This window comes from Mustela putorius, unplaced genomic scaffold (genome assembly GCF_011764305.1).
Source record: "Mustela putorius furo isolate JIRA1106 unplaced genomic scaffold, ASM1176430v1.1 tig00003923_pilon_pilon_pilon, whole genome shotgun sequence".
Lineage (NCBI taxonomy): Eukaryota > Metazoa > Chordata > Mammalia > Carnivora > Mustelidae > Mustela > Mustela putorius.
The window spans coordinates 12,440,826-12,459,882 of NW_025422068.1; the positions used below are offsets into that span (position 1 = coordinate 12,440,826).

General features: G+C 37.4%; 1 pseudogene; it reads right to left on the reverse strand.

Moving 5' to 3' along the window:
• Nucleotides 1–848: 848 nt before the first annotated feature.
• LOC123388897 lies at nucleotides 849–1,774 on the reverse strand (annotated as a pseudogene).
• Nucleotides 1,775–19,057: the final 17,283 nt, after the last annotated feature.

Below are 19,057 nucleotides of genomic sequence, written 5' to 3' on the forward strand. Positions count from 1 at the left end.
CTTTACTGTTTGAATAACACAGAGGCACTTCACTGTCATGGCATAGTCTTCTAAATTTTTAAATAAAGGAAGAATATAGCATAGAATACTCAGGTAACATTTCTTCTTTATACTCAAATTTTTATTATCATACTCAAGTTAAAAAGGAAAGACTATACATGCATGAGGATCTAGGGAACCTCTGGAAAAATTTCCCCTTTTTTCAGGTTTGCATGAAAAAAAATCCACAATACATGGTTCTTTTTTATTTTTATTTTTTAACAGTTTTATTTTTTGAGAAAGAGAGAGAGAGAGAATAAGCGGGGGTGGATGGAGAGAATCTTCAAGGTGACTCCCTGCTGAGGATGGACCCTGAAGTAGGGCTCAGTCTCAGGATCCATGAAATCATAACTTGAGCCAAAACCAAGAGTGAGATATTTAACTGACTGAGCCACCCAGGATCCCCTATACAGTTCCTTTAAAAAGAAATAATTAAAACAAAAGTAACAGTTAATATATATTTTATTGGTTTTCTGAATCAAAACAGTCAAGTTCATGGTGCTTATGTTGCTTAATAAATATTAACATATTTTCTTGAAAAGTCAACTCTGCAACAGTATTCCTCAATTGGAAAATATATATCTACACCTATCAGGTGCCAAAAACTGGCATTGCATTTATACAGATATATTGCCTTAACAAAATGACATGTAAAATCATAGAAATAAAAGTTAAGTAATAAATTATTGTCTTTGAAACAAAACTCCACTTTTAAAATGATGATTCAAAGATCATCTCTTATGAACAATGTGTGAATGTCATGATTTTCAACCTCCTTTCTGGTTCAAAGATCAATTTCTACTTTTTCCTTATGGTGATCCTCTTCTCAGCAGTTGTAACAGTATATCCTTTACATCTTTGTTCCTTAGGGAATAGATGAGAGGGTTTAACAGTGGTGTGGCCACAGTGTAGAAGAAAAGTAGATAATTTGCTGTATTTTGAAGCAAAGTGGTTCTTAGGGTATGTATACACTGGTGCCACTGTTCCATAAAACATGAAGACCACAATGATGTGGGAGGAGCAGGTGGCAATGGCTTTCTGCCTTCCATCCTTGGATTGGATTTTACCTAAAGCTTGAGCTATGTAACCAGAAGAAGTCAGGATCAATCCCAGTGGCACGATGGTGAAAAGAACAGCAGATATTGTCATCTGCCACTCACTGGCAAATGTGTCTCCACACGTCAAGCGTATGAGGGCTGGAACCTCACACAGAAAGTCATCTAGGTGGTGGTGGGTGCAGAAGGGAAGCTTAAGTGTGACAGGAATTTGGGTAACAGATTCTATCAGGCCAGACATACAGGCTATGAACACCAGCTTCCAACAGAACTGATGATGCATGATGATTGTATAGTGCAGGGGCAGGCAGATAACAATATAGCTGTCAAAGGCCATCACCACCAACATGACACATTCTGTGGCACCAAGACAGAGCAAAACACAGAGTTGGATGACACAGCCTGTGTCGGTGATCTTTCCTGGCCCCCACAAGTTGGACAACATATGGGGCACAGTAGTTGTTGTAAAGCAGAGATCCAAGATGGAAAGATTACTAAGAAAGAAATACATGGGAGGTGTATAGAAGAGGGTCCACATAAGAAAGCAAGATAATGGTTGAGTTGGAGAGGAGGATCATGGTGTACAAGATGATCACAATCCAAAAAAGAACCATTTCTAGATGAGGCCATTCAGAGAAACCAAGAAGAATGAAGCCCATTGGGAAACTCCTGTTGGTCATCATTGGTGCTTTTGGCATTGGAATTTGAATAAATTTTAACAAAATTTCATTAGTTGATTTTTGAAAGCCATCCTGTCATTTTTTTTTAAGAGAAAAAAAGCATTATTAGTTTTCCAGGGGATCTTAGGACAGGAGATATATATGTGTTTTCTCTTATGCTAGACAAGCAACATACAACTTCTCTTCTATAAGGCTGTTCTTTGTACACAAAAGAGGTATAAATAAGATATTACCCTGGAGATTTATCTCTAAATCTGAAATCACAACATTCTCCATAGACACTCTGACACAATGGCTTTAGTTTATGTGCATGTTTCTTCTAGATTGTCTTTTCAGCTATACATGTAGTAGCTCTCTAAAATATTTGGGATGACATGTTGAAAACAAAGTTTTATTTTTCAAATAGGTAGTGCCCCTGTGTATTGTGAAGTTCTTTGTATTGTTCAGTGATATTTAGAGAAACACAGGAGATGGATATTATCCCAGAAACAAGATCTTTCTGTTATCAGTGTAGAATCTAAAAAATGAGATCTTAACCTTTATTCTCCGAGTGTCTGAAGAACCACCTTACCAGTTTTTAAGGGAAGAAAATCTAAGCTGAATGCATGGTATTAAATAAAGTTTTTATCTTAAGCAATTCAAATTTCTTTAGGTAAATAAGTTAAAACTCTTCAGTCTATATTGTGATCTAAGAAATGGCTATAATAATTCTCACATCAGTAGATTAGGGTACAAATTATAGAAATGACAGTATATTACTGCCTTCTACTTTAAAGCACAAAATGCTAAACATGATTAGAGTGGTGAAAAGAAAGCATTACATATGCTATATAATTTTTGCCTCACAAGTCATTATTGTTCTATTCAGTCATCAATCAGACTAAATACATTTCAATAAGAAACAACTGAAATGTATTGTAAAATGTATTGTAAAAGAGAAATAAATATTAACAAAATTATGAAATGCATGATTTTTAAAAATATTTACTTCAAGTGCAGAAGGCAAAGAGAGTACAGAGGTGTTATCTATGAATTACTAAGGTAGGATATTAATTTTGAAGACACTGTTCTGGATATTAATTTTCTGTCTCCCATAGTTCAGAGGACACAAAAATGTGAGATGCACAGAATACCAAAAAAAAGCTATCAAATGAAAAAATTGAGTTATTAGATTGTGAAAATTAAATTTTGCAAGTAGCTAAACAATGCAGAAATTTGGAGAACTTTACAGGGTCCTGCTTTTATTCAGAAGCAACCTCATAGGTATATATTCAGTGCCATGCAGGCACTGTGCTATGATATGGAATATAATTTGAACAATAGAAATTGAATCTATATTTATATAGATTATATAGCATATAGATTTTATATATATTTATATAGATTTTATATAGATTTATATATATATAATATAGATATATATAATATATAATATAATATAGATTTATATGTAGGTTTTATATAGAGATTTTATATATATATAGATAATATAGATATAGATCTATATATATAAACTATATATAGTTTATATAGATTATATAGAATATATAGGCTCCAAAGCCTGTGGGCAAGAGAGACAGCAGAGAATACATAAGCAAGTAAATCAGGAGGATTTAATTATTTCAATGTTAAATTCTAAAAAATAATAATGTGTTGCAATTGAGGATAACAATAGAGGATGTAAGAAGCAGAGGAGGATTATTTTACATGAGGGAAAAAGAAAAGCAAAAAGTCTGATGCCTGAAGAAATATGCAAGTTCCAAGAAGTTCAAGAAGTTCCAAGAAGTTCAGCTGTTGGGGAAACACAGAGCTGTCTATATGGGATGTGGCTAGATATGTTAGCTAAATTCAGCTTTTCTATTCTATCATCATGAATTGAACTGAATTAATTTTTTTTTCAGTGTAAGAGGACATTCTGATTTAACCACACAGTGTCCATTCTGTTTTATTAGTGTTTTTTTCTATAGTTTTCTTAGTGTTAAGAATTATCATGGACTTACCTTCACCTGGCTCAGAATGCAATACTATATAAAACTGTGACATTTGGAGAAGAACATTCACATTGCTCATCTGGCTTTTCTTTTGAAACTACCTCATGGGTTCAGTTTTTCTTTATGAAAAAAAAAAAAAACAAATTCAAGTCAATGATATCATGTGCTTTTCTGTTATATTTAATTTGAATTATTTAAAAATATCATTTTAATTTCACAATTTATTATGAACACTACAGATAATTTAACACATATGGAACAAAAGAAGAATAGAGGCACATCTAATCCCAACATTGAATATGATTTTTACAGGGCACCTGGGTGGCTCAGGGGATTGAGCCTTTGCCTTTAGCTCAGGTCATGATCTCAGGGACCTGGGATTGAGCCCCACGTCAGTCTCTCTGCTCAGCGGGGAGCCTGCTTCCCCCCCCTCTCTCTGCCTGCCTCTCTGTCTACTTGTGATCTCTGTCTGTCAAATAAATAAATAACATCTTTTAAAAAATACATTTATGAATATGATATTTACTATGAAAGTTTCATCTATTCTTTACAATATATATTTCAATAAATAATGCACACAGATAGGGGCACCAGAGTGGCTCAGTGGGTTTAAGCCTCTGCCTTTGGCTTTGGTCATGATCCCAAGGTCCTGGGATCAAGCCCCACATTGGGCTTTCTGCTCAGTGGGGAGCCTACTTCCTCCTCTATCTCTCTGCCTGCCTCTCAGCCTACTTGTGATTTCTATCTGTCAAATAAATAAATAAAATCTTTTTAAAAAATGCTCTCAGATAGATATATAAAATATATCAGATATATAATAAAATTATGCTATGTATAGTTTTATATTTCCCTAAATCTTATATTTGTATACATATTCTCATTTTTAATAGTTAAAAATATAATTCTTATGAACATTTAAAAATATCCCTATTATTTTACCATACCAAAATAATTCTCATAGTAATTCTATGTTATTTTAAATACAATATTCCTTGAAATTTTTACTAACCTAAAACAATGCTGAGAAAAATGTCTATGTAAAATAATCCCCAGATTCTATATGATGAATTATTTTTATTAAGAAAATACTGTTTATTTCAGAATTATATATTGTAGCTACCTATGAAAGAGCTACCCTTACATATTAGTCAGCATTTCTGGTCTTATAACTTTCATCACAACATCATCCATTTTTCTGGTCTATAATTCAGCAAGAAAAAAAATGTGGGGATCTAATCTCAATTTAATTTGCATTTGTATTACTATTTATTTGTTTCTGTAATTGTTTCTTCGTAAAAATGTTTGTTCCACTTTTCAAACTTGGAATGTTTGTATTTTTTCTGCTAAATATGTAAGAGATTTATATATTACTGATCTTTAGCTTTTGATATGTCATATAATCAGATAAATTCTCTAATTAAAAATATTTTAGTATGGTTTATGACTTTTTTTCTTCTAAAGTTCTTTTTTTCTTTTTGAAATTCTAATTTACTTTCTGTGGCACTTTTTTCATTGTCTTTGTTCATATAAACTTTTATGTACACATTTGTCTACCTATTTTAGTTTTTCATTTTTTATATCTAACCTTCAATCTGTTTCATTTTATAAATATAAAAACAGTAAAATTATTACTAATATGTTATTAAATTTTCAGAGAATGTTACAGAAATATTATCTCTTCAATGAATCCCAAAGATGATTTTGCTACCTATACTTTCTATAAACTTTGGTGGTAGCAGAGTAATTGATGAATCAGGGTTGAATAAGAAGCACACATTTCATTTTCATGATTTTGGCCCAAACTTACCCAAATGTTGATCAGAACACATATATTTGCCTCTTGTTCTCATTTCTTTCTATATTTCCTCTGTCTCTCCTGTTTTTTTTTTTTTTTTTTTTTTTTTTTTTAATTTTTTATTTTTGATAAACATATATTTTTATCCCCAGGGGTACAGGTCTGTGAATCAACAGGTTTACACACTTCACAGCACTCACCAAATCACATACCCTCCCCAATGTCCATAATCCCACCCCCTTCTCCCAAACCCCCTCCCCCCGGCAACCTGTTTTTAAGAGATTATAGCATTAGACATTTTCACTGTTGTCCCTAGTAGATTTAATTAATAAATATGTTTATTTTAGATCTAAATAGATTGTAGCTCCTTTCAGACTATTCCTGTTACATATTAACACAAAAATTCTGAAGATGTGTAATCATTTAACTCTAAGGTTTATTGTAACAATATTTAACAAATTAATCCAATACCTAACTTTTTATACCTTTTAATATAAGGGTTTTATTTTTATTTTTTAAAATTTTAAAAAATATTTTATTTTTTTATTTGAGAGAGAGACAGTGAGAGAGAGCATGAGCGAGGAGAAGGTCAGAGAGAGAAGCAGACTCCCCATGGAACTGGAAGCCCGATGTGAGACTCGATCCCGAAATCCAGGATGATGACCTGAGCCGAAGGCAGTCGTCCAACCAACTGAGCCACCCAGGCATTTCAATATAAATGTTTTATTTATTTATTTATTTATTTATTCAATTTATTTATTTTAAGAAAAACAGTATGCATTATTTTTTCACCACACCCAGTGATCCATGCAATCCGTGCCCTCTATAGTACCCACCACCTGGTACCCCAACCTCACACACCCTGGCCACTTCAAACCCCTCAGATTGTTTTTCAGAGTCCATAGTATCTCTTGATTCACCTCCCCTTCCAATTTACCCCCGCTCCCTTCTCCTCTCTAACACCCCTTGTCCTCCATGCTATTTGTTATGCTCCACAAATAAGTGAAACCATATGATAATTGACTCTCTCTGCTTACTTGTTTCACTCAGCATAATCTCTTCCAGTCCCGTCCATGTTGCTACAAAAGTTGGGTATTCGTCTTTTCTGATGGAAGCATAGTACTCCATAGTGTATATGGAACACATCTTCCTTATCCATTCGTCCATTGAAGGGCATCTTGGTTCTTTCCACAGTTTGGCGACCATGGCCATTGCTGCTATAAACATTGGAGTACAGATGGCCCTTCTTTTCACTACATCTGTATCTTTGGGGTAAACACCGAGGAGTGCAATGGCAGGGTCATAGGGAAGTTCTATTTTTAATTTCTTGAGGAATCTCTACACTGTTCTCCAAAGAGGCTGCACCTACTTGCATTTGCACCAACAGTAGAAGAGGGTTCCCCTTTCTCCACATCCTCTCCAACACATGTTGTTTCCTGTTTTGTTAATTTTGGCCATTCTAACTGGTGTAAGGTGGTATCTCGATGTGGTTTTAATTTTTATCTCCCTGAGGGCTAGTGATGATGAACATTTTTTCATGTGTCTGATAGCCATTTTTATGTCTTGATTGGAGAAGTGTCTGTTCATATCTTCTTCCCATTTTTTTATATGATTGCCTGTTTCGTGTGTGTTGAGTTTGAGGAGTTCATTATAGATCCTGGATATCAACCTTTTGTCTGTACTGTCATTTGTGAATATCTTCTCCTTTCTGTGGGTTGCCTCTTTGTTTTCTTGACTGTTTCCTTCGCTGTGCAGAAGCTTTTGATTTTGATGAAGTCCCCAAAGTTCATCTTTGCTTTTGTTTCCTTTGCCTTTGGAGACATATCTTGAAAGAAGTTGCTGTGGCTGATATAGAAGAGATTACTGCCTATGTTCTTCTGTAGGATTCTGATAGATTCCTGTCTCACTTTGAGGTCTTTTATCCATTTTGAGTTGATCTTTGTATACGGTGTAAGAGAATGGTCGAGTTTTAGTCTTCTACATATAGGTGCCCAGTTTTCCCAGTATTTATTGAAGAGACTGTCTTTTTTCCACTGTATATTTTTTCCCGTTTTGTCGAAGATTAATTGACCATAGAGTGAGGGTCCATATCTGAGCTCTCTACTCTGTTCCACCGGTCTATGTGTCTGTTTTTATGCCAGTACCATGCTGTCTTGGTGATCACAGCTTTGTAATATAGCTTGAAATCAGGTAACGTGATGCCTCCAGCTTTATTTTGTTTTTCAACATTTCCTTAGTGATTTGGGGTCTCTTCTGATTCCATACAAATTTTTGGATTATTTGCTCCAGCTCTTTAAATACCGGTCGAATTTTGATTAGAATGGCATTAAAAGTATAGATTGTTCTAGGCAGTATAGACATTTTAACAATGTTTATTCTTCTGATCCAAGAGCATGGAATGGTCTTCCATCTTTTTGTGTCTCCTTCAATTTCTTTTATGAGTGTTCTGTAATTCCTCGGGTACAGATCATTTACCTCTTTGGTTAGGTGTCTTCCCAGGTATCTTATGGTTCTTGGTGCTATAGTAAATGGAATCGATTCTCTAATTTCCCTCTGTATTTTCATTGTTGGTGTATAAGAAAGCCACTGATTTCTGCACATTGACTTTGTATCCTGACACGTTGCTGAATTGCTGTATGAGTTCTAATAGTTTGGGGGTGGAGTCTTTTGGGTTTTCCATATAAAGAATCATGTCATCTGCGAAGAGAGAGTGTTTGCCTTCTTCATTACCAATTTGGATACCTTTTATTTCTTTTTGTTTTCTGATTGCTGTTGCTAGGACTTCTGATATCATGTTGAACAAGAGTGGTGGAAGTGGGCATCCTTGTCTCGTTCCTGATCTCAATGGGAAGGCTGCAAGCTTTTTCCCATTGAGGATGATATTTTCTATGGGTCTTTCATAGATAGATTTAATGAATTTCAGGAATTTTCCCTCTATCCCTATACTTTGAAGCATTTTAATCAGGAATGGATGCTGGACTTTGTCAAATGCTTTTTCTGCATCAATTGAGAGGACCATGTGGTTCTTCTCTCTTCTCATATTAATTTGTGGTATCACATTGATTGATTTGCGAATGTTGAACCATCCTTGTAGCCCAGGGATGAATCCCACCTGATCATGGGGGATAATCTTTTTAATGTGCTGTTGGATCCTGTTGGCTAGAATCTTGTTGAGAATCTTAGCATCCAGATTCATCAGTGATATTGGTCTAAAATTCTCCTTTTTGGTAAGGTCTTTGCCTGGTTTGGGCATCAGGGTAATGCTGGCTTCATAGAAAGAGTCTGGAAGTCTTCCTTCTCCTTCAATTTTTTAAACAACTTCAGGAGAATAGGTGTTATTTCTTCTTTGAATGTTTGGTAGAATTCCCCACGGAATCCATCAGGTCCTGGGCTCTTGTTTTTTGGGAGGTTTTTGATCACTGCTTCAATGTCGTTATTAGATTTCGTCTATTCAGGTTGTTGATTTCTTCCTGGTTCAATTTTGGTAGTTTATAGTTTTCCAGGAATGCATCCTTTTCATCTAGTTTGCTTAGCTTATTGGCATATAACTGTTGATAATAACTGCTGATGATTCTTTCTACTTCCTTGGTGTTAGTTGTGATTTCTCCCTTTTCATTCATAATTTTATGAATTTGGGCTTTCTCTCTTTTCTTTTGGATTAGTGTGGCCATTGGTTTATCGATCTTATTGATTCTTTCAAAAAAACAGCTTCTAGTTTCATTGATACGTTTTACTGTATCTCTGTTTCTACCTCATTGATCTCAGCTCTAATCTTGATGATTTCCATTCTTATGTGTGGAGTTGGTTTGATTTGTTGTTGATTCTGCAGTTCTTCAAGGTGTAGAGACAGCTGGTGTATTCTGGATTTTTCACTTTTTTTGAGGGAAGCTTGGATGGCTATGTATTTCCCCTTAGGACCGCCTTTGCTGTACCCCATAGTTTTTGGACCTAAGTGTCTTCATTTTCATTGGTTTCTATGAATTGTTTCAGTTCTTCTTTGATCTCATGGTTGATCCAAGCATTCTTAAGCAAGGTGGTCTTTATTTTACAGGTGTTTGAGCTCCTTCTGAACTTTTCTTTGTGATTGAGCTCCAGTTTCAAAGCATTGTGGTCTGAGAATATGCAGGGAAGCATCTCGGTCTTTTGGTATAGGTTGAGTCCTGATTTGTGACCTAGTATGTGGTCTATTCTGGAGAAGGTTCCGTGTGCACTTGAGAAGAATGAGTATTCTGTTGTTTTAGGGTGGAATGTTCCGTATATATCTATGAGGTCCATCAGGTCCAATGTGTCATTCAATGCTCTTGTTTCTTTATTGATTTTCTGCTTCAATCATCTGTCTATTTCTGAGAGAGGCGTGTTAAGATCTCCTACGATTAGTGTATTCATATCAATATGACTCTTTTTCTTAATAGTTTTCTTAAGTAATTGGCTACTCCCATATTGGGAGCATAGATATTTACAATTGTTAGATCATCTTGGTGGATAGTCCCTTTAAGGATTATGTAGTGTCCTTCTGTATCTCTGACTACAGTCTTTAGTTTGAAGTCTAATTTATCTGATGTGAGAATCACTACCCCAGCCTTCTTTTGAGGCCCATTGGCATGAAAGATGCTCCTCCATCCCTTCCCTTTCAGTCTGCGTGTATCTTTAGGTTCAAAATGGGTCTCTTGTAGGCAGCATATGGATGAGTCCTGTCGTTTTATTCAATCTGCATCCCTGTGCCATTTTATGGGTGCATTTAGTCCATTCACATTGAGAGTGATTATTGATAGATACGTTTTTATTGATATCGAGTTACCTGTGAAGTATTTCTTTCTGTACACTGTCTCTATATTTCTGTTCAATGCTATTCTTGGGATTTTTCCTCTTTTATAGAACCCCCCTTAATATTTCCTGCAGTGTCGCTTGGTGGTTGCATAGTCTTTTAACCCTTGCTGGTCTTGGAAACTCTTTATCTCTCCATCCATTTTGAATGTCAGTCTTGCTGGATAAAGTATTCTTGGATGCATGTTCTTCTCACTTAGTGCCCTGAATATATCTTGCCAGCCTCTTCTGGCTTGCCAGGTCTCTGTGGACAGGTCTGACATTATTCTGATGGGCTTCCCTCTGTAAGTAAGGAGCCTCTTTGCCTTGGCGGCTTTCAAGAGATTATACCTACAATTATAACCCTCAATTTGACTATCAGGTGTTGTGATTTTTTTTGGAATGTATAATCTGGGGTGAGACCGTTCAGCCTCTAGTACATGAACGCTGGTTCCATTCCCGAGATTGGGAAAATTTTCATGAAGGACTTTTTCCAATATATCTTCTAGACTTCTTTCTTTCTCCTCCCCTTCAGGGATTCTAATAATTCTGACATTGGAATGCTTCATGGCATCATTTATTTCCCTGATTCTGTTTTCATGGTTTCTAAGCTGTTTGTTCCAGGCTTCCACCTGATCCTTTCTCTCTATCTGTTTGTCCTCCAGATCACTAATTCTATCTTCTGTCTCAGTTACCCTAGCTTTGATAGAGTTTAGATTAGATTGGAACTCATTTAGATCGTTATGCACCCCCTCCCTGGTAGCTTTAAGCTCCGCCCTAACATTGTGAACATCCTGTCTGGTCGCTTTCAGTTGGGCCCTAATCAATTCTGTTTGGTCATCCATGACTTTCTCCAACGTAGCTATTGCCTGGATAATTGTTAGCCTGAATTCTCTTTCTGACATATTGTCTATGTTGATAGCTGTTAGCTCTGTTGCTGAAGGTCCATCCTTTGTATTTTTCTTCTGTTGGGCATTCCTACTCCTAGTCATTTTGGTGGGAGATGAACGAACAGATGTAGCTGGATGTATCAACTGTGGTGCAGGTACGGTACACCCTGGAACACTTCTGAGCAATCAGGATTCCCCACCCAAACGAGATACAAAAGAAAAGAAAAAGAAAAAGAAAAAAAAGGAAAAGAAGAAAGAAAAAAAGAGAGTGAGACAGACAGGAAAGAAAGGGAAGATGAAAAAGAAGGTGCAGCCCCGATGGCCCCAAGGTAAGATTTATGAAGTAGACAAACAAAAAGAGATAAAAAGACTGATACAAGTATATGACAAGAGAAAAATATATATATGCAAATAAAGAAAGAACCTCGTCAAAAAGAACCCCACGTATAAAATTTATATGCTATCAGGACAAAAACAAAAAACACAGATACACTGGTGCAAGAAGATGGGAGAGTTCTTACAAATTCTCAGTGTGTGCAAGGAAGGTTGTTTTGATTCTTCCTGGATGTATATTGATATCTTTGTTAAGGACTCAACTTTCCTAAGATAAAGGGGATTAAAAATTGGTTTACCTATAGGGGTAGTATTGATTGGGGAAAGGGGATTACTTTGACGTTTAACTCTATATGAATATTAGAGGATAAAAATAAAAAGGAATAAACTAGACTAAACTAAATTAAATTTAAAAAAAGGAATTCAAAAAATAAAAATGCAAAAGAAAAACCTGGGTGTATGTATCAAAAAGTTCATGTTAGAAAGGTATTATGGAATTTGATGTACTGTACAGCTCACTGTGATGGTAAATAGGTTAAAAAAATTACCTATGTGTAAAAAAAAAAAAAAAAAAAAAAGAACCGTAATGGTGAGAATGAGTGAACAATACAAGTTTTCCCATGATGTAGTGGTTGTTCTCTTGTAGTCCTTTCTTTTTTTTTTTTTTCTTTCTTGGTTTGTTTTCTGGGGGAGGGGCTTGCCACGTGGTTTGTCAGTCAATGATTCCTGAGTTAAGTCCTCCCGCCCCCCTCAAAGGGGTGGGCTCTGAGGAAACTCGTTTTTTTTCAGGCTTTTGTTCTCTGGCGGTTTTTATGCTTGTTCACTTTTTTTTCCCTCTCATCTTGACCGCTTTTGATGGTTTTTGTAGTTTTAGAGGAAAACAAACCGCACCCTGATCTCCCTCTCAGAGAGAAGCCTCAGCCTGGGTGCAGAGCCTAAATAAGTTCCCCCTTGGCCACTGGCAGATCAGGTTCCAATTTGCAGATCCTGGGGCGCAGGATCTTTTGCTTGTACCCAAAGCCAAGGCAGTGGCAGCTGTCTGGGAGCTCCCCACTGCCAGAGAGGTTCCAAACAGTGATCAAACACTGAGATTTTGCCGCTGACCTGGGCTGGGAGTGCCCGGCTTGTGCGCACCTCTTTCAGAGGTGGCTATTGTTCCCGTGCACATCTCAGTCACTGAGAACGGGGTGCAAGTCCATAAGCACCAGGCTGGGCTTTTGCGCACCACTGTCAGGAGAGAGTTTGGGGTGCATGGCTTAGGCTTTGAAACAATTGCGCTGGTCAAAGAGCGCCGGCTGGGCCTTTGTAACTCAGGGGAGCATGAGGGACATGTGTGCGTATCTCAAGCTTTGTGGTAGTGCTCGTGCCTTCTGCTGACTGGCATAGCTCCCATCCCCTGACAAGAGCCAGAACCCACGCATTCTCGGGGCGTACTGGCAGCTTAGGGACCAAGAGCTGGTTTCTCAGCTGCACTCTCTCTGCCTCAGCGCCCTGGAGGCTGTCCTAGTACCGGGGACATAAGCCCCTGTCCCTAGCCCCCCTGATTCCCACAATTTCCCCCCATGATCCTTTGCTCTTTGGAGTGCTTTCAACCAGTTTCCAAGTTAATGCTGGTCCCCAGATGCAGGGCACTCTCACTCGTATTGGGGTATTACTTTCCAACGGGTCACCTCTGGTGGCTTCCTCCCCCTTTTGTTTATCTTCTCATATCAGTCCGCAGTTCCCACTCTGCTTTACCTGCCCACTGGCATCTTATGCCCCTGTAGAGATCCAGACGTGTATAATTATGATCTCAGGCTGATATCATGGGTGATCAGAGTTCTTTGGTAGGTAATCAGCTCACTTTGGGGTACTGGCTGAAAAGGCGCTTCCTCCTACTCCCCCGCCATCTGTCCCCCAGACCAAAAAGTTTTCAGCAGGTTGGAAGGATTAGAAGAAGCGGTAGAATTTGGGGGGGGGGGGCGATTATCGGTGTTAAGAACTCAAATGTCTTTAATATGTCATGGAGGATTTCAACATATTTGTGTCACTTCCTTGAAAGCCTTGAACTATTCTTGGGATGCTGTTAAACATCATTTGCAAGGAATATGGTTTCATAGTAATGTAAGTCTAGATCTTGCAGAGTTGAAAAAGGAAATTGCTAATATAGGGCATCACAACTAGATGTACAAAATCCTGGTACTATAGTATCTCAGGTTTTGGATGGGTTGCACGTGTTTAATCCTGGAAATATAATGAAATATCCCTTTTGGATTTTTATCATTATATTCATAGTCTTGGCTATATTGATTATAAGATGGAGAGTTTCCTTGTTTAATACAGGACAACAATGACTGCATACTCAGGCACAAATTCATATGCTTGATTTATTTTAAAAAAGAAGGGGGAGATGTTGGAGACTACGGCATTGTTGGAGTCGTGGATCAAACTAGGCTTTGACTTGTGTCTCCTTTAAAGTCCAGACACCTTTGGGTGCCTGGGTGCCTCAGAGGATTGAAGCCTCTGCCTTCGGCTTAGGTCATGATCCCAGGGTCCTGGGATCGAGCCCCGCATTGAGCTCTTTGCTCAGTGGTGAGCCTGCTTCCCCTTCTCTCTCTGCATCTCTGTCTGTCTCTCTGCCTATTTGTGATTTCTATGTCAAAAAAATAAATAAAATCTTTTAATAAATAAATAAATAAATAAAGTCCGGACACCTTGATAAGGGATTAAGGACAGGAAAGTTGAGTAACACTGAGAAAGGGTCTGTGCTATGTGCCGTGATCTCACCTAAGTGACTTCCCACATGTTCTCCTTACAGAAGGGAATAATATGGTCAGGGTCATGAATTCTTAGTTGGACCTTGTTGTTCCTGTACCTCTCATAACCCACTCCCTGGTTGATTGTCTTGCTAATGGCATTAGCTGTGACTACCTGGCATCTCGAGATTTGCTTGAAGTTAATGTAAACTTGTTATAGGAACTTGCAGTCATCTGACTAGATACTCATGTATTACTCCTCCTTTTGTGTTCTTCCTTATAAATGCTTGTAAGATGTGGAATAAAACAGGTACTGTTGGATATACTCCTCAATGTTCCTTCTGTCCCCATCTCTTTGTCTCTTAAGTTCTTTTCACCATCCTCTTACCCTCACGTTTTCCTGGTCGATTTGTCACGCCGGATGCAACAGGGCTCATTACATAGAAAATATTTAAAATTGAGAGAGCCTTGGAACTCTTCGCAATAATACTATGTTAGAAGACAAAGATGGGAACATAAATGTGATGGAACATCATCCTCTTTTTTTCCATTTTTTAAAAAATTTCTTTTCAGCATAACAGAATTCATTGCTTCTGCTTCACACCCAGTGCTCCATGCAATCTGTGTCCTCCTTAATACCCAGCACCTGGCTCCCCAACCTCCTACCCCTGCCCCTTCAAAACCCTTAGATTGTTTTTCAGAGTTCATAGTCTCTCATGATTCACCTCCCCTTCCAATTTCCCTCAACTCCCATCTCCTCTCCATCTCCCTATGTCCTCCATGTTATTTGTAATGATCCTCAAATAGGTGAAACCATATGATAATTGACTCTCTCTGCTTGACTGATTTCACTCAGCAGAATCTGTCCCACTCCCGTCCATGTTGCACAAAAGTTGGGTATTCATCCTTTCTGATGGAGGCGTAATACTCCATAGTGTATATGGACCACATCTTCCTTATTCATTCGTCCGTTGAAGGGCATCTGGGTTCTTTCCACAGTTTGGCGACCATGGCCATTGCTGCTATAAACATTGGGGTACAGATGGCCCTTCTTTTCACTACATCTATATCTTTGGATTAAACACCCAGTAGTGCAATTCCAGGGTCCTAGGGAAGCTCTATTTTTAATTTCTTGAGGAATCGCCACACTGTTCTTCAATGTGGCTGCACTAACTTACATTCCCACCAACAGTGTAAGAGGGTTCCCCTTTCTCCACATCCTCTCCAAGACATGTCGTTTCCTGTTTTGTTAATTTTGGCCATTCTAACTGGTGTAAGGTGGTATCTCAATGTGGTTTTAATTTGAATCTCCCTGAATGGCTAGTGATGATGAACATTTTTTCATGTGTCTGATAGCCATTTGTGTGTCTTCATTGGAGTAGGGTCTGTTCATGTCTTCTGCTCATTTTTTGGCAATGATTATCTGTTTTGTGTGTGTTGAGTTTGAGAAGTTCTTTATAGATACTGGATATCAACGTTTTGTTTGTACTGTCCTCTACAAATATCTTCTCCCATTCCATTGGCTGCCTCTTTGTTTCGTTGGCTGTTTCCTTTGCTGTGCAGAAACTTTTTATCTTGATGACGTCCCAAGTTCATTTTCACTTTTTTTTCCTTATGTCTTTGGAGACATATCTTGAAAGAAGTTGCTGTGGCTGATATCGAAGAGGTTACTGCCTATGTTCTCCTCTAAGATTCTGATGGATTCTTGTGTCACGTTGAGGTCTTTTATCCATTTTGAGTTTATCTTTGTGTATGGTGTTAGAGACTGGTTGAGTTTCATTCTTCTACATATAGCTGTCCAATTTTTACAGCACCATTTATTGAAGAGACTGTCTTTTTTCCACTATATATTTTTTCCTGTTTTGTCGAACATTAGAGTTGTCGACCTTAGAGTTGAGGGTCCATATCTGGGCTCTCTACTCTGTTCCACTGGCGTATGTGTCTGTCTTTATGCCAGTACTATGCTGTCTTGGTGATTACAGCTTTGTAGTAAAGCTTGAAATCAGGTAATGTGATGCCCCCAGTTTTATTTTTGTTTTTCAACATTTCTTTAGCATTCGGGGTCTCTTCTAATTCCATACAAATTATAGGATTATTTGCTCTAGCTTTTTGAAAAATACCGGTGGAATTTTGATCGGAATGGCATTAAAAGTACAGATTGCTCTAGGCAGTATATACATTTTAATAATGTTTATTCTCCCAATCCGTGAGCATGGAATTATCTTCCATCTTTTTGTATCTTCTTCAATTTCTTTCATGCGTGTTTTGTAGTTCCTTGAATACAGATCCTTTACCTCTTTGGTTAGGTTTATTCCCAGGTATCTTGTGGTTCTTGGTGCTATTATAAATGGATTCAGATCTCTAATTTCCCTTTCTGTGTTTTCATTGTTAGTGTATAAGGAAGCCACTGATTTCTGCACATTGACTTTGTATCCTGTCACATTACTGAATCGCTGTGAGCTCTAGTAGTTTGGGGATGGAGTCTTTTGGGTTTTCTATATAAAATATCATGTTATCTGCATGGAGAGAGAGATTGACTTCTTATTTGCCAATGTGGATACCATTTCTTTCTCTTTGTTGTCTGATTGCTGTTGCTAGGACTTCTGATGCTATGTTGAACAAGAGTGGTGAGAGTGGGCATCCTTCTAGTGCTCCTGATCTCGACAGGAAGTCTCTGAGCTTTTTCCCATTGAGGATGATATTTGCTGTGGGTCTTTCATACATAGGTTTGATGAAGTTCAGGAATGTTGCCTCTATCCCTATACTTTGAAGCATTTTAATCAGGAACGGATGCTGGATTTTGTCAAATGCTTTTTCTGCATCAATTGAGAGGACCATGTGTTTCTTCTCTCTTGTCTTATTGATTTGTTTTATCACATTGATTGATTTGAGAATGTTGAATCATCCTTGCAACCCAGGGATGAATCCTACCTGGTGATGGTGGATAATCTTTTTAATGTGCTGGTGGATCCTATTTGCTAAGACCTTGTTGAGAATCTTAGCATCCATATTCATCAGGGATATTGGTCTGAAATTCTCCTTTTTGGTGGGGTCTTTACCTGTTTGGGGATCAGGGTAATGCTGACTTCATAAAAAGAATGTATTCCACTAGTTTTGTTTTCCTTCTGCTTCAAGTTTTCCTTCTGGAACTTTTTCCTTCTGGAAGTTTTCCTTTTGCTTCATTTTTTTGATACAGCTTCAGAAGAATACGTGTTATTTCTTCTTTGAAAGTTTGGTAGAATTCTCCGGGAAATCCATCAGGTCCTGGGCTCTTGTTTTTTGGGAGGTTTTTGATCACTGCTTCAATCTCGTTACTAGATATTGGTCTATTCAGGTTGTCAATTTCTTCCTGGTTCAATTTTGGGAGTTTATAGTTTTCCAGGAATGCATACATTTTATCTAAGTTTCTTAATTTAGTGGCATACAACTGTTGGTAATAACTTCTGATGATTCTTTCTACTTCCTTGGTGTTAGTTGTGATATCTCCTTTTTATTCATAATTTTATTATTTTTGACTTTCTCTCTTATCTTTGGGATTAGTGTGGCCAATGGTTAATCGATCTTACTGATTCTTTCCAAAAACGAGCTTCTAGTTTCATTATTGCATTCTACTGTATTTCTAGTTTCTATCTCATTGATCTCCGCTCTCATCTTATTTCCCTTCTTGTGTGTGTAGTTGGCTTAAATTGTTGTTGATTCTCCAGTTCTTTAAGGTGTAGACACAGCTGGTGTATTCTGGATTTTTCACTTTTTTTGAGGGAAGCTTGGATGGCTATGTATTTCCCCCTTAGGACTGCCTTTACTGTATCCCATAGGATTTGGACTGAAGTGTCTTCATTCTCCTTGGTTTTCATGAATTGTTTAAGTTATTCTTTGATTTCCTGATTGATTCAAGCATTCTTAAACAAGGTGGTATTTAGCTTCTAGGTGTTTGAATTTCTTCCATACTTTCCCTTGTGGTTGAACTCCAGTTCCAAAGCATTTTGATCTGAGAGTATGCAGAAAATCATCTCAGTCTTTTGGTATCAGTTGAGTCCTGATTTGTGACCCTATATATGGTCTGTTCTGGAGAAGGTTCCACGTGCACCCGAGAAGAATGAGTATTCTGTTGTATTAGGGTGGAATGTTGTCTATATATCTATGAGGTCCATCTGGTCCAATGTGTCATTCAATGCTCTTGTTTCTTTATTGATTTTCTGCTTTGATGATCTGTCTATTACTGAGAGTGGCATGTTAAAACCTCCTACTATCAATGTATTCATATCAATATGACTCTTTGATTAAAAGTTTTCTTCTGTAATTGGATCCTCCCATATTTGGGGCATAAATATATACAATTGTTAGATCTTCTTTGTTGATAGACCCTTTAAGAATTATGCAGTGTCCTTCTGTATCTCTTCCTACAGTCTTTAGTATAACATGTAATTTATCTAATATGAGAATTGCTACCCCAGCCTACTTCTGAGGCCCTTTGGCATGAAAGATGCTTCTCCACCCCTTCACTTTTAGTCTACATGTATCCTTATGTTCAAAATGGGTTCTTGTAGACAACATATGAATGGGTCCTGTAGTTTTATCGAATCTGCAACCCTGTGTCGTTTTATGGGCACATTTTTTTCCCCATTCACATTGAGAGTGCTTATTGAAAGATATGTTTTTATTGATATCATGTTATCTGTGAATTTTGGTTTCTATAGATTGTCTCCATATATTTCTGTTTAATGATATTCTTAGAA